Below are 13,813 nucleotides of genomic sequence, written 5' to 3'. Positions count from 1 at the left end.
TTTAGGGCTAATATTTCGAGTTGAGGTACTAAAGAGAGTCCAAGGAACCCTTCAAATGTTAATCCGACGTGCTCGAGTTACTACATAAATCCCCTCTTGGGCTCTCCGATTATTCGCAGTAATTATCATGAACGACACACCGACACTTGGTTACTATGCCCAACTCTGTACCACATAGATAATGTTCTTACATCCACAATTACGTAGTAGGTACATATAGTTAATAAAAAGAACGTGTTTTTCCACACCACAAAGCCATTGTCAAAGTGTATACACTGGAGTACAAAAAGAACATATTCTTTATATAGGTACTAGAATATACTAAAATAATTATTTTTACTCTCTCTCTCTCTATACATATGAATTATTAAGAGAAATTCTGGCAATTACACTATTTTCGTTATAAATATCGTGCTAATTACTTTTTATATTATTTGTTCATAATCATAAATAATATTTTTTAACGATTATACGTTAATTTTCATTTTTCATTTATAGAAAAAAATTGATTTAATATTTTAAACATTTTTTGATGTGTCGATTTACAATATTATATAGGCAAAAATAGTAAATGTTAAAAATAAAGTCATTGAATGAAATTACTTGTAGTATATCCAGTCGAATATCCGAATACCAAATCCAATAAGAGGAATCAAAGAGTATAAGATAGAGGATAAGGCTCCCATTACTTGCAATTATAAAAAAGAGTATACGAGTTTCAACCCCTTTAGTGATTGAGTCCAGTCATAAACGCTCCTCACCTCTATAATATTGTTTAAAAAAATTCTATTAGCTGAGTGCAGCACGCTTCTCCTGCACCACTAATAATATCGTAATAACATGGACTGAATCTGTTGTAAAATATATGCGACGTCTTCACCACACTCCACAGTTCAGATTTTTCCAAAAAATTCACCTTTGGAGGGAAAACAATAATTGTTATACCATTGAAATTTATTTTGAATTTAAAGTAAATGTTTTCTAAATAGGCTGTCCAAAAATTAAAATAAAACTAGCTAATGAAATGAAATCTAGTCCAAACTTTTACCCCTGAGCTGGGGATAGAATAAACTTTGAAATATAAAAAATGTTAGTTTTACTTAATAAAAGCCCTCTACGAGTAGATAGATGCCTGCTCAGTTTTTACTACACATCCATATTCTTCGTACAAAAATAGTTTGACTTGATACTTTTCTTTGTGATCTAAGAAACGCAATACGTTGCTAAAATGTGTTTTGAATCTATGCCCATTCTAACGTCTTTCGATCTGCTGTGCTCTGAGTGGTCAGGCTTTCGATCTGCTGTGCTCTGAGTGACTTATAGCAAAAGAAATATGTTCCAAAGTGAGATGGATGATACTCAGCGAGAGTACCTACTACTACCTTGAAAGCTAAGATGCTGTGTACAGACTACAGGCATGGGTAAACGTGGCTTAGAGAAGTCCCTCGTACTTCTGAGAAGTCTCTCATTACTATAAAAGGAGCTGAGATAGGTAAAAGAGTCGTATACCCGTCTCGCTTCCTCCTCTATGAGCATTGCGGACTAGGACAAGAGACACACAATAAAGTTTATGGCACACAATAAAGTTATAACAATGGTGCCTTCGACTTAAAATAACCCATATCTGGTATAGAGCAAGCATGACATGGGCGAAGTCACCATTGTTATAACTTTATTGTGTGCCATAAACTTTATTGTGTGTCTCTTTATCCAAGTCTGCATTGCTCATAGAGGTGGAAGCGAGAGGGGTATACGACTCATTTTTTTTTTCTACCTATCTCAATACTATAAGAGAAATTGAGATAAGTAGAAAAAAAAATGTTGTGTCTCTGTCTTACTCGTATTTTAGGTTGTCGCTGGTTAGGTTGTCTCTGTCTTACTCGTAGTTTAAGTGAGGAGTCCGAGGGACTTCTCTGAGTCACATTTGCCCATGCCTGGTAAATAAGAGTAACCATTGCCCACGACTACTTTACAACGTTTTATATGACTTTTACTGTATAAACAATTATAATTCTTACAAAAGTTAAACTAAATAATAATAATAATATAATCTAAAAGAAATATATATTTATGTGTGTATATTATATTTAGTATATAATTGGTTAAGTAATACAAGCGGTAATATTTGCTTTGATGTTACGCATAAGTATATTAAATATTAAAATACAACAAATATATACTACATTTTTCTCAACACGATTTTTATTTATAATACTGTATGAGTATGTAGTGTACTGTTACTGTTACGCAGTTCAGTCGATTGCTTGGCGTTAATGGAACACGTTTTTAATTCATTAAACGATCATAGCGTTGTAGTGTAGGTATTATTATAATTATTTTCTAACTTTGTACATTTTTTTAATTTATTAATTTTTTTTATATAAAACAAAATATTTTTAACAAATCATTATGAGAATTGAAAAATATAATATCTAAATGTTTTTGTAAGAACCTAATTTTACCTTTTATGTATAGAGTTTCCCGTAATGACCGCATTTATTTAATACATGTACAATATATACATGGTAGTTCAAAAGATGTTACCATTTATATATGATTTTAATATGTTAAACAAAGATAATCAAATACTAATCAAAAATATATTACTACTTTAACATATTCACCCATCTTTGCTTAATAAATTTTCAAGTGGAAACGTCTTTTTTAATAACACTGTTTTGACTGCTCAGTATGGTTCATCCTACTGTTAGTATGCTTCACACTGGGAGTCTATGGATTCAAATCCTTTGCCGTGGAAATTTGTCAACTATAATTACGGAAGTGGTTAATTTTTCTGTTAATTTTTAACAAAGTTATCTTTAAAGGCGATTATCAACTATATTAATGTAGTCGGTAGGTTTAATAAATAAAGGTTTAAAAAAATAGTCAACTTTTACTTATAGACTTTAATTTGAAGCTGTAAAAATTGAATTTGCTACAACCCATTTAAATTTCAATTCGTCATATAAGTCAGAGGGTTGAATTTTTCGGAGAAAATTATGCCACTTGGACGAGTGAATAGTTTATTTGTACCAAAAATCGCTGGTAATGGAAAAAGGCATTTATCTCGAAAAACGTCTGAGCAAAAACCCGAAAGAGGTATTAAGCTCTAGCTTAGGCTCATGAGTATACATACCATTTGGACTTGATGAAAATTTATGGCTATTTTGGGGATAAATTTGAAAATGGTGAACTTTAAATATCTTCTGTTTCTAATGGAAAACTGCATATATTTCAAAAATCCCAGCAGCAAAAAAAATCGGGCTTGCTATCAAAATGAACCTGAATTATTGTTCCTTTTTGTAGTTTAGACATACTTTGGAATTTATACAATTTTCAATAGCTTTGGCTATAAATTTCAAAAAGGAATCTGTAGGTGCAATGAATATCGCTGTAAAATAAAATTGTGGTGGAGGGGCAATATAATTGGGTGGTAAAGGAATATATGTTATTTCTCAACTTTCTCTTTTTATTTTCGCAATCGTCTTGACGTTTCTGTTAGCATAAATTAACTATACGCTTTTGAGCTTTTTAAAATTACGAGAGAAAAAATTTGTAAAGCACAGTTTTCAAACAGTACGTCAAAAATTCATTATTTATGATTTTCAGAGCTTTTTTTCGAAATCTATGAATGGTGACTGTCAGTAAGAAATATTTTCGCCTCCTTGCTTTGCATGGTCATGTTAGTATATTTTTTGTCTACACAGAATGGACTATAATACTTTAATTAATGAAAGCTATTCTTTGCATATTAAATTGGAAAAAAAAAAATTGTAATAAAACAACTGAAAACAAACAATTGACTGAGTTAATTGTTGAAAAACCATGCATAGACAGTGTTGATTACTCTATCACATTAAACATACATACATGTCTCACAGATACATAACTGATATTCCCATATAAAACATACTAAACAATTTATGCCTAATTTGCGTCCTCACGGGTAAAGAGTGATGTTTATGAAAAAATGTTACAAACAAAAGTTGTTAATTTTTTATAAGGCTTATTTTTTTTATTTGAACTTTAGTTCTATCTCTAACGGTTTACAAGATGGGTCCTACGGACCCAAGACCCAATTGAAATATTTTGCTCATTTAAGAACTCGGCCGCCCTATTTACCTCCTAAGTACGCTGTAAAAATTTCAGCTTGCTATCTATTTTCGTTTTTGAGTTATCGTGTTGACAGACAGACGGACGGACGGATAGACAACCGAAAATGGACTAATTAAGTGATATTATTAACGCCTATACCAAAATTTTGTTCATAGCATCAATATTTTTAAGCGTTACAAACTTGGGGCTAAACTTAATATACCTTGCATATTACATATACATGGTAGAAAAAGCATTAATACAGAATGGAAAATATGATATTTTCAACTATAGACACTTACAAGTAGGTATAAAGAATTATAAAAAATGTTCAAAATAATAATTTCTCCCTTAAATTTCACATACAATAAATTTTCATATAGAGAAAAAGCAATATTTATGCTCACACATTTTGGTTACAATATAAAAAGTAAAGCTGTTCAATAAAATAAAAAATTCACATGAACAACACAAAAAAATAATAAAAGAATTAAAAAAGAATTTGGTTTAAAATGTTTCTATACATTATATGAAGCCATCGACAGGCAGTAGTGCTGCTGTTACATTCGGAACACATACGTATTATAACAATACATATGTAGTAACATGAATTGCCTAATTTAATTCAAGTTATAAAGCGTTAAATTAACTCAGAGCCCTAACACTCAAGGGAATATCGCTAACAAACGAATATCTAGGTAGTTACATATTTTCAAATATATATATATCATTCCACATACAGAAATATAGGTATATACATTGATATATATATATATATATAGATATTGAAAATGCACCCTTCGAAAAAAAAAGATATGACTCCAAGCAGCACACACTAACCTAACTTTCCAGGTTATAAAATAATTCATAGATGGATTGCTTTTTATTTTTTACAAAGTGGTCTTTAAAACAGTTTTCACACTATCAGTTATATAGATAAATTGATTTTATGTATACATCTATATATAACTACTAATGGATCCGAGAGACGTTGTCCTGTGGAAACGTAGCTCCAATTCATACCTATACTATGCCTAGCCTGCCCGCTAAACCCATCCCGCTTACTCCCATCCCATCCTGCTCATTCTCATCCCATCCAGCTAAACTCAAATTTTACTCCTACCTATTGGACAGGCCACGACCTGACCTTCGGCCTTTGGCCTGGCCTTCAGCATAGCTGGAGCCTTCAGCAGTGGAGCTCGCTCCTCACGCATAAAGATCTAATAAATACCTATTCACAATACCTACATAATAATAAATAATACCTCAATACTATTAAAAATACGTAGAACATAGAATGTTTAAATATAATGTAGTATATGATTTATATGCGCTCCCACCATTAAATGAAATTTGATGCAAAACCCTCAAAAACAGTTTAAAAAATAACTAAAACAAAAGTTGCAGAGTTTGATGACGAACATCATGTTCTGACATCAGATTGGACCTAGTTCTTTAGAATTCTTTAATAGAAAATTTAGATCTAAAACGTTAAGAGATAATAACACTTTTAGTTAGAAAGTTGATTCTCATAAAAAAGACTAACATTTTTCAACTAAACCATTTTTTCGTTAATCAGCTTTCGGGGAAAATGTGACTTAAAAATTTGTCATTATTGCATTTAATCTAAAGAAAACACGTTAACTACGGAAAATGCTTTAGCCAAAAGTTATCAACGGGAACAGAAGACATTCCCATGTGTCCAAGACTTTGACCTACAATTATCGATAAAATTTATGCGTATTTTCTTTCGATTAAATGCAATAATGACATATTTTTAGGTCGCATTTTCTCCAAAAGCTAACGTTTTTCGAAAAAAATGTTCTAAACACAAATTGTTAATTTTTTGTATGAGGATCAACTTTCTAATTTAATGTTTTTCTAAATCTTACCTTTTAGAATCTATTAAAACAAACCAAAGAACTAGGTCGAACCTAATATCAGAACATGATGTCTCCCATCAAACTCTAAAATTTCGGTTTATTAATTTGTTGATTGGTTAGCTACAAAACAAGCTATTAGACAATATAGAATAACTACACTTTGTATAAAAATATATAATAACAAGAATCTTATATTTAAAAAAAATTTGAAATTTAAATTAAAATGCTTATTAATATAGCACGTTTATGAAACGAACTAGAAAATATTGAATAATTAAAAATTTATAATTTTTTTTTGTAAAATTTAATGTTTAAAAGCGTGGTGGTACTTGTAATTTGTTGGATGGAACTTGTAACTGATTATATGAATCAATGATGGATACTGCTTACTTTTAAATATTGAATTTTAGTTTAAAATTAATAGTATATTACACATCTAGGGGGCAAAAGTAAAGAGTGTCTCATATCTCATGTTCATTGTTGCCCAAGGGTGACAAAAAGAGATCTGAGACATTCTTTACTTGCTGCCGTGGTGTGTATATTATTTTTTTCCTAGAAGGAGGTGAAAATCGACAAGTACGTTTTTGCACAGTGGGCAAAAAGTTGACACTTTCAACTATTTGATTAATTAATACTTTTTAATCTGTTTTAGTTTTAAATTTTTTATATTTTTTTATTGAAAACTTTTTTTACATGCCACCTTGTGTATTATAGCATTTAGAGAAGCACCACCACAGCACGTATGTCCATTCATGTACTATTTTATTATTTCGATTATGTAAAAACGATACGTTACGATATATAAATTATACTTTTGCTTGTTTTGTATTTGGCTAACCAAAATTGATGAATTTTTTTATTTCCTTCTGATATCAGTAATTTAATAAAAATTATTGATTTTTTATTTATGTTTTGTTGTTGCAAAACAACGAATAATAATAATAATAATAATAATAATATATTGAAAATATTATTAAATTTGATGACGATTACAGAAATCTGTAATCATTCTAGTAAATATCATTTTTGTACTAAATTCAATTTTTATTTATTTATTGCAAGTTTTGTAGTAAAGTCATTTTAACTAATTTAATTGACAGAAAAAGAATTCTACTGCACAATTTTTCTACTTAAATAAAACTAAATACTCTTACATAAGTCTACATGAAAATTTTTCTATTTTCTAACGTAATTCGTTAGAAAATTACCACGTTTAAGTACTTCGAATGTAAGTACGAACAGAAATACGTACATTATACGCTCGTACAATTTGAAATAAAATTTTATGCTTATGAAACAAGAATAAAATTTCGACCAATTAAAAAAACAAATGGCGCAACCGTATTACCATCTAGTTGATATTCTGTTTCGATGCACCTTTAAAGATTTTTATCAAACCTCAGTTTTACACGTTTTTAGAACCTTTTTGTCTCTAAATGAAAAGAGTTGATCCCTTCCACGTTTTGAAATTGTTGTCACTTCAATCGTTAAAAACATTTTCTAAAATCCAAGAAGTATCTCCGTGCCTTCTTAATTAAAATATTTACAAAATTAAAAATAAAAACTTGCGAAAACATTTCTCACCCTTTCAACCAACCCTGTGTACAAAGTGATAAGGAGTGACATAAATTTATGACCAGTCGATTCCTAAACTAGAGAGTACGAGTTTTCAAATGAGCATTATAAGAAAAAATAAACAAACTTTCGAGTAGTCTTAATTGATTTGTTGTAAAATAATTTTAAAAATTTTCGTAAGCTTCAAAACTTTAAATAAAATTTAGGGATAACATTTCTCACCTTTCAATCAATCATCCGTTCTAAGTGGCAGGGTGGTAAAATTTTGGCTTAAAATCGTTTTTCTTAATTATTTTGATAAGTATAGTAAAAAAAAATGTAGTATACATGTTTTCTCGGCCCATTCCGATTTCGAAATATGACAATGAGATCTTTTTAAAAAATCATCCTGTATGCTTAAACAAATAGAAACAGTAAACAAATAGAAACAGAAACATTCAAAAATTGTATTTTCTGAAAATATAAAGCGCAGGACCGAAACAATTATTCAAAATGATTTTACAACAAGTGAAAACAAACAATGGACTGAGTTAATTGTTGAAATACCATGTATAGACAGTTTTGATGACGCAATCGATTGTTTTTTGGCGTCACGTAAATAAAGAAAGATTTCCACTCTTAAATAGCCACACACACATAACTGATATTCCCATATTAATACATACTATAAAATTTTCACCTAATTAGCTCTCTCGTGGGTAAACAGTGATGTTTACAAGAAAATGTTTCAAGCAAAAGTTGTTTATTTTTTTATAAGGAATATTTTTACATTTAAACTTTTGTTCTATCTCTAACGGTTTACAAGATGGATCCTACGGACCCAAGAACCAATTGCCCTATGTTGCTCATTTACGAACTCGACCTCACTTTTTACGTCTTAAGCACACTATAAAAATTTCAGCTTGATATCTCTTTTCGTTTTTGAGTAATCGTGATGACAGACGGACAGACGACAGACGAAAGACAGACAGACATACGGCAATGGACTAATTAGGTGATTCTATGAACACCTAAACCAAAAATTTTTTCGTAGCATCAATATTTTTAAGCGTTACAAACTTGGGACTAAACTTAATATACTATGTATATTTCATATACAATGGTATAAAAATATTTATTTTAGTGCACAAAATTATTTTCTCTTGTGGTGTAGATTCAATATAAATTTAGCACCCCTAGCGTTTGCTATATCAATTACTTCATATTTCACTTCAATTGATATACGTCAAATTGTATCTAAATCTAAGCATAAAAGAAAATTGTTATCCATATAAGGATATAAATAAAGTTTGTTAAATAAATATTTATTATATTTTTTCAATTATAAATTAGTACAAAAGTAAAGTTTTAAATTCAAAGGGTAAAATTTTAAGACTTTTTCCTGCAATAATTTAAAAAAAATTTTGATCGACAAAATACTGTTTTTTTTATACTATTGCATTTCCACAATATTATTATAATGAGTGATTTTGAGATGGGGCCTCCAAATTTGGTTTTGTCCCGGGGCCTTTTCAGCTATACTTTCGGTCCAGTATTTGCGCTGTTTTTATAATAAACGATTCAATTGGTCTAATAAATAATTTACATATGAAAGAAATATTAACGATTTTATTCGATAGTCATCAAATTACCTCACAAGTTTCTTTTTAAAGAAATATTCAATTAATTTCATTTAACTTTATATCCCATCTTAAAAAATATGCTTTAAAATGTCTTGATAATTTTTAAACAATTTATTTAAATGTCTTATAATAACACAAACCTTCAACCAGTCGTCTTAATGTCTAGCTGAGTAAATATTAAGAAAAAAAAACTGAATGGAATTTTTTAAATATGATTTTTATCAATAAAAACATTGTTGACCACAATCAGGGGTATAACAAACATAATCATAGGGGGTCCATAAACTACCCTTGCAGGAGGTCCTACACACCTTTAGTCCAAAAAAAAAGAAAAAAAATCGTTGACATTCTATTTTCGATTTATAAATACAATTATTTTTATTTAAAAATAAATTTTTATGTTTTATTTTTTTCTGAAAAAATTTTATTATTGCTACTAAATTATATATTTAAAAACTTAAAATTTAATCGTTTTTTTTTACAACTTTTCCCCCATGAAAATACAATTCACAATTTTTAGTAAAAATTAAACCATAATTAAAAAGTTAATAATACTAGGAGTGTAAAAACAATGTTCTATTGGCGTTAACATATGGTTGGTAGGCAAATACTGTTCTCATACATTTAAAAAGTCAGATTTTGGGATAGCTAACTAACTCTTAAGATGCAGATTATGAATTCAAATTCAAATTACACGAATAAATCAAAAAATTGATAATTTCTTGCGTTCTACTCGTTCACATTCGTCAAATTTTTCGCATTTTTTGGTATAAGTATTTTCATGATAATTCATTTCGACTTTGATTTGTTAGAACTAAAATGGTTGAACTTGCAAAATAACAAGTGAAATTTACAAAATTTAAAAAATCCCCGACATATTTTTCGGGTACGGAACTCTCCATTAAATTGCTCTTTTCCTTAAAACCTTTTCCAAACTGAGCCGATTTGGAAGATCAGAGCCGATTTTTAGTTTTTTCGGGTACAGAACCCTAAATTTGCATTGGAAACATAGCTAAGAACTCTCTCCATTAAATTACCTTACAAACAAAACCAAGAAAATCAATATCGCTTCGTCCGCTTAGGCGCTTCGATGCCACAGACAGGCAGACACACATACATGTCGGTCAAACTTATAACACCCCTTTTTTTTAGTTCGGGGGTTAAAAATAGCATAAACTGATTAACTACATTTTGGTCAGGCATTCGTGTCACGGATAAAGAAAAAATTAACGTTTAACCTAGAAAATTTTCAATATTGTTAAAAAATTTCAATCGGTTTTAAACTCTAAAACCGAGTAAAATGAGACCTTTAAGAAAAAATTGACATCCAGATTGTAGTAACATACAATTAAGGTAGCGATTAGTAGGTACAGGTAGGACAAAAATCGAGATTAGCTTTTTTGAGGTACACATTTTGTGACCATAGGAAGGTGGATTCGTAATATTATCAAAAACTAAAATTCAAGAAAGTCGCAAGTTGGCGGGTATTTTGAAAAAAGGCGGTTTTTAAAAAAAAAAAATTTTGTTGAAGATAATTCAAAAATACGTATTTTGATCCAAGACTCGACCCTGTATCTTTGCCCGTTCTCTGGTTATAAGCAGTTGAAGTTTTGAAATTGACAAGTTTTTTTCTCGGAAACAGCGGAGGTAGGGGATAATAAAAGCATGAAAAGTAGCACTTTTTATGTATTTTTTACGATATTCTTTTCGAATTTGTATTAAAGAAAAAAAAATGAAAATAATATAGGCATTTTCAGCTTTACTCGATTTAATTAGCCTATAAACAAATATCCAATCCAATTCTCCCATTTCTACCGCTTTTTTTGAAAACATTTCTTATGGTAATTGGATTTTGGAACACTCAATATATTCCTTTTATTTTTTAGTAAATTACTCGGGTATTTAAATTAAGTATTGTGAGTGTAGGTGTATAACTAGCTGTACCTATACCTTCTATTGCACCCCTTTTTATGCTCCTGTTTTAATTGAGAGTGCTTAATATAAATAATGCCCTAAATAAGTACCAACTTGACATCTGTTGTATTATTTTTTTACCACTTAGAAATATCACCATTTCACAAACTTCGCACTCATCCTTATATAGTTTGGAGAGGGTTAAATTAGAAACGCCGACACGTTACTTACGTAATGTGCCTGACATACATATATTTGCAGAAAGACCATTTGTATCATTCCTGCCTGTATCAATTTCAACAAGTTCTAATCGCCAGATCTGCAAATTTATTGGATATAGAAATAGGAAAATCGTATCAATAAATTCTTTTCCGACAAAAAATGACGATAGCAAATTATGGTAGCCACATAATCTAAAATTGAAATCAAAATCAAAAATAAATAAAAGCTAGTGCAATACTAGAGAGTATACGGCAGTATATCGATGTATACCCGGTGACTGCAGGGTGATTGCAACCGGTGTATACCCTGTCTTTTGTTGAAAATCGAAAAAAAGGATACTTTTGATTTCTAGCATTTATCTGTGAATTTTCTGATCTGCATATTAAGCAGATTTTTGAATTACAGCACTGATAATAGCTCTATATTTAATACTTTTTAGTTGCTTACTGGCAGTATATACTTTTGGTACTGCTATTAGTAATTAATTCAAATTACGATTTAGGCCAGTCTAGACACTGCAAATTTGTAAATTCGCCACTGGAAACCTTCAATTTAGGATAAGTTCTCAAATAAGAGGATTTTATAACTGGAGATATTTTTAAATTGTTTTGCATTTTGGCACACTTAATTCAATAATTATGCGAAGTGTTTTCGAGAAAATTTGAAATGTGAAATTGGGATTAAATTAAAGCTTATTTTCCCAGCTACGGTTATGGATAAGTTAAATTATTAGAAATTTTAAGATACAAGTTTTGGTTTTGACGCTATCGTATTCTCAGACACCAATGATTAAAATGGATATTTTAGATATTAGGTTAAGGAGAACTACATTGTTAGTTGTCTTATTTACAATGATGAAAATAGTTTGGATTAGGCATCATGAAAAAAATCTACAACCATGTTAGTGTATACAATTTGCGATAAAAAGTATTATTTACTTTAGGAAGAAAGAAAAGGCGATATCAACACACAAAATGGGTATTAAGAAAATGACGGTAGTGTGCATATCCTCCACTTAAGGGTGAGAAAATCTGCATAAAAAATACAATACACATATTTTTACTACCTCACATTACTCTATATACACATACAGACACAGCCTATGGAGGCAATTCCTTGTTGGCTATTAAATGCTGTTCATCATTGCCTTTTTTTCCTTACAATTACCCATGTACTATTTTTATTTGATTTCTTAAAAAAAATTTTATTATAGAGTTTATAAACAACCACACAACATATTTTTTCCTACTGTTAAGGACATTTTTTTGTTAACTAAGTAGGTATTCTAAATAATAAAGGACATTCTAGGATTCACCATCCTTTTGTAGTTTATGCTCTATCGTGGGGACCGGAAGCTATACCGACGATATATAGGTATCTTTATCGCGTACAATTGAAAATAAGTTTTTACTTCTTTAGTTTTACTCCAAACCCATTTTTAACAATGTTACGATACGTACCTACTCGAAGCGAAAATATATTCAAAACAATTTTATTTTCTTTGGTTTACTTACTGATATGATGAAAATATAGAGCTTTGGGTAAACCAGAATTAGAAGTAATAAAACTGTTTATTGGTTTTAATGCAAGTATTTAAAGAAGAAAGCCTAAATGACGATTTCTTTTGCACACTTTTAAAGTTTACACAATAAACAAATATTGAGTAAATATTGAGTTGACTGAGTTACAGACATTTCAGTCATACCAAACAGTCTGACAGAATTGGTTAATAAAAACTTAAAACGTGTTTATCTAAAACTATATTTTTCAACGTTGTGACATCGCATCGATAGTTTGAAAATTTTCGGATAGATTTAAAATTTTATGTCATTAAAATGGTAAAAAAACCAATGGCTAAGGTTGAAAGATCTACCTTTTATCCAAATTTTATTACTGTTTTTATTGACTTTTTTAGACGAAAAAATGGTCTAAAAACGAACAAAAATTTCAAGTTGTTGTAATTTAGAACTTTTTTTAAATACCCTTTAATAAGATATCGATCCCACAATGAAGGTAAAGTTTTTTTATGGTCGAATCAAGCCACTTTTTACCTATCTATATCTTCGACAGTTTTTAAGATTTTTTAATAAATTTCGTATTATAAATCCTGAATATAAACTCAATTAAATATGCTAAAACTCATCCTTTAATAATTGGATTCAAGCTCATCCTTTAATAATTGTTTCTTCCTATGGAAAAGCTCTCAAATTTTGAAAATTAGTTAATTTGTTATCCTAACCATTCCCCTTAACCTCAGTAAAATGTACAATGATTTCATGTCCAAATGCAATTTATACACTTTGAGTTTCCTGAGACCGTTTTCCATAAATGAAAAGTTTTGTTAGCTCAAAATTTTCGTTGTAGTACCTAACTTCTACATTATGAGAAAATCTTCAATTTTTCAAGTGAAACCCCACTAGTAAAATAATCAAGATCACTCTAGACGCTAATAGCGACGTGCCTTCTTCGAATAATACTACTCAAAAAAACCTAAAAAAAACT

The sequence above is a fragment of the Chrysoperla carnea genome, chromosome 1 (genome assembly GCF_905475395.1).
Source record: "Chrysoperla carnea chromosome 1, inChrCarn1.1, whole genome shotgun sequence".
Classification (NCBI taxonomy): Eukaryota; Metazoa; Arthropoda; class Insecta; order Neuroptera; family Chrysopidae; genus Chrysoperla; species Chrysoperla carnea.
The sequence above is the reverse complement of the archived record's forward strand: the minus strand, read 5'-3'. Positions refer to the sequence as shown.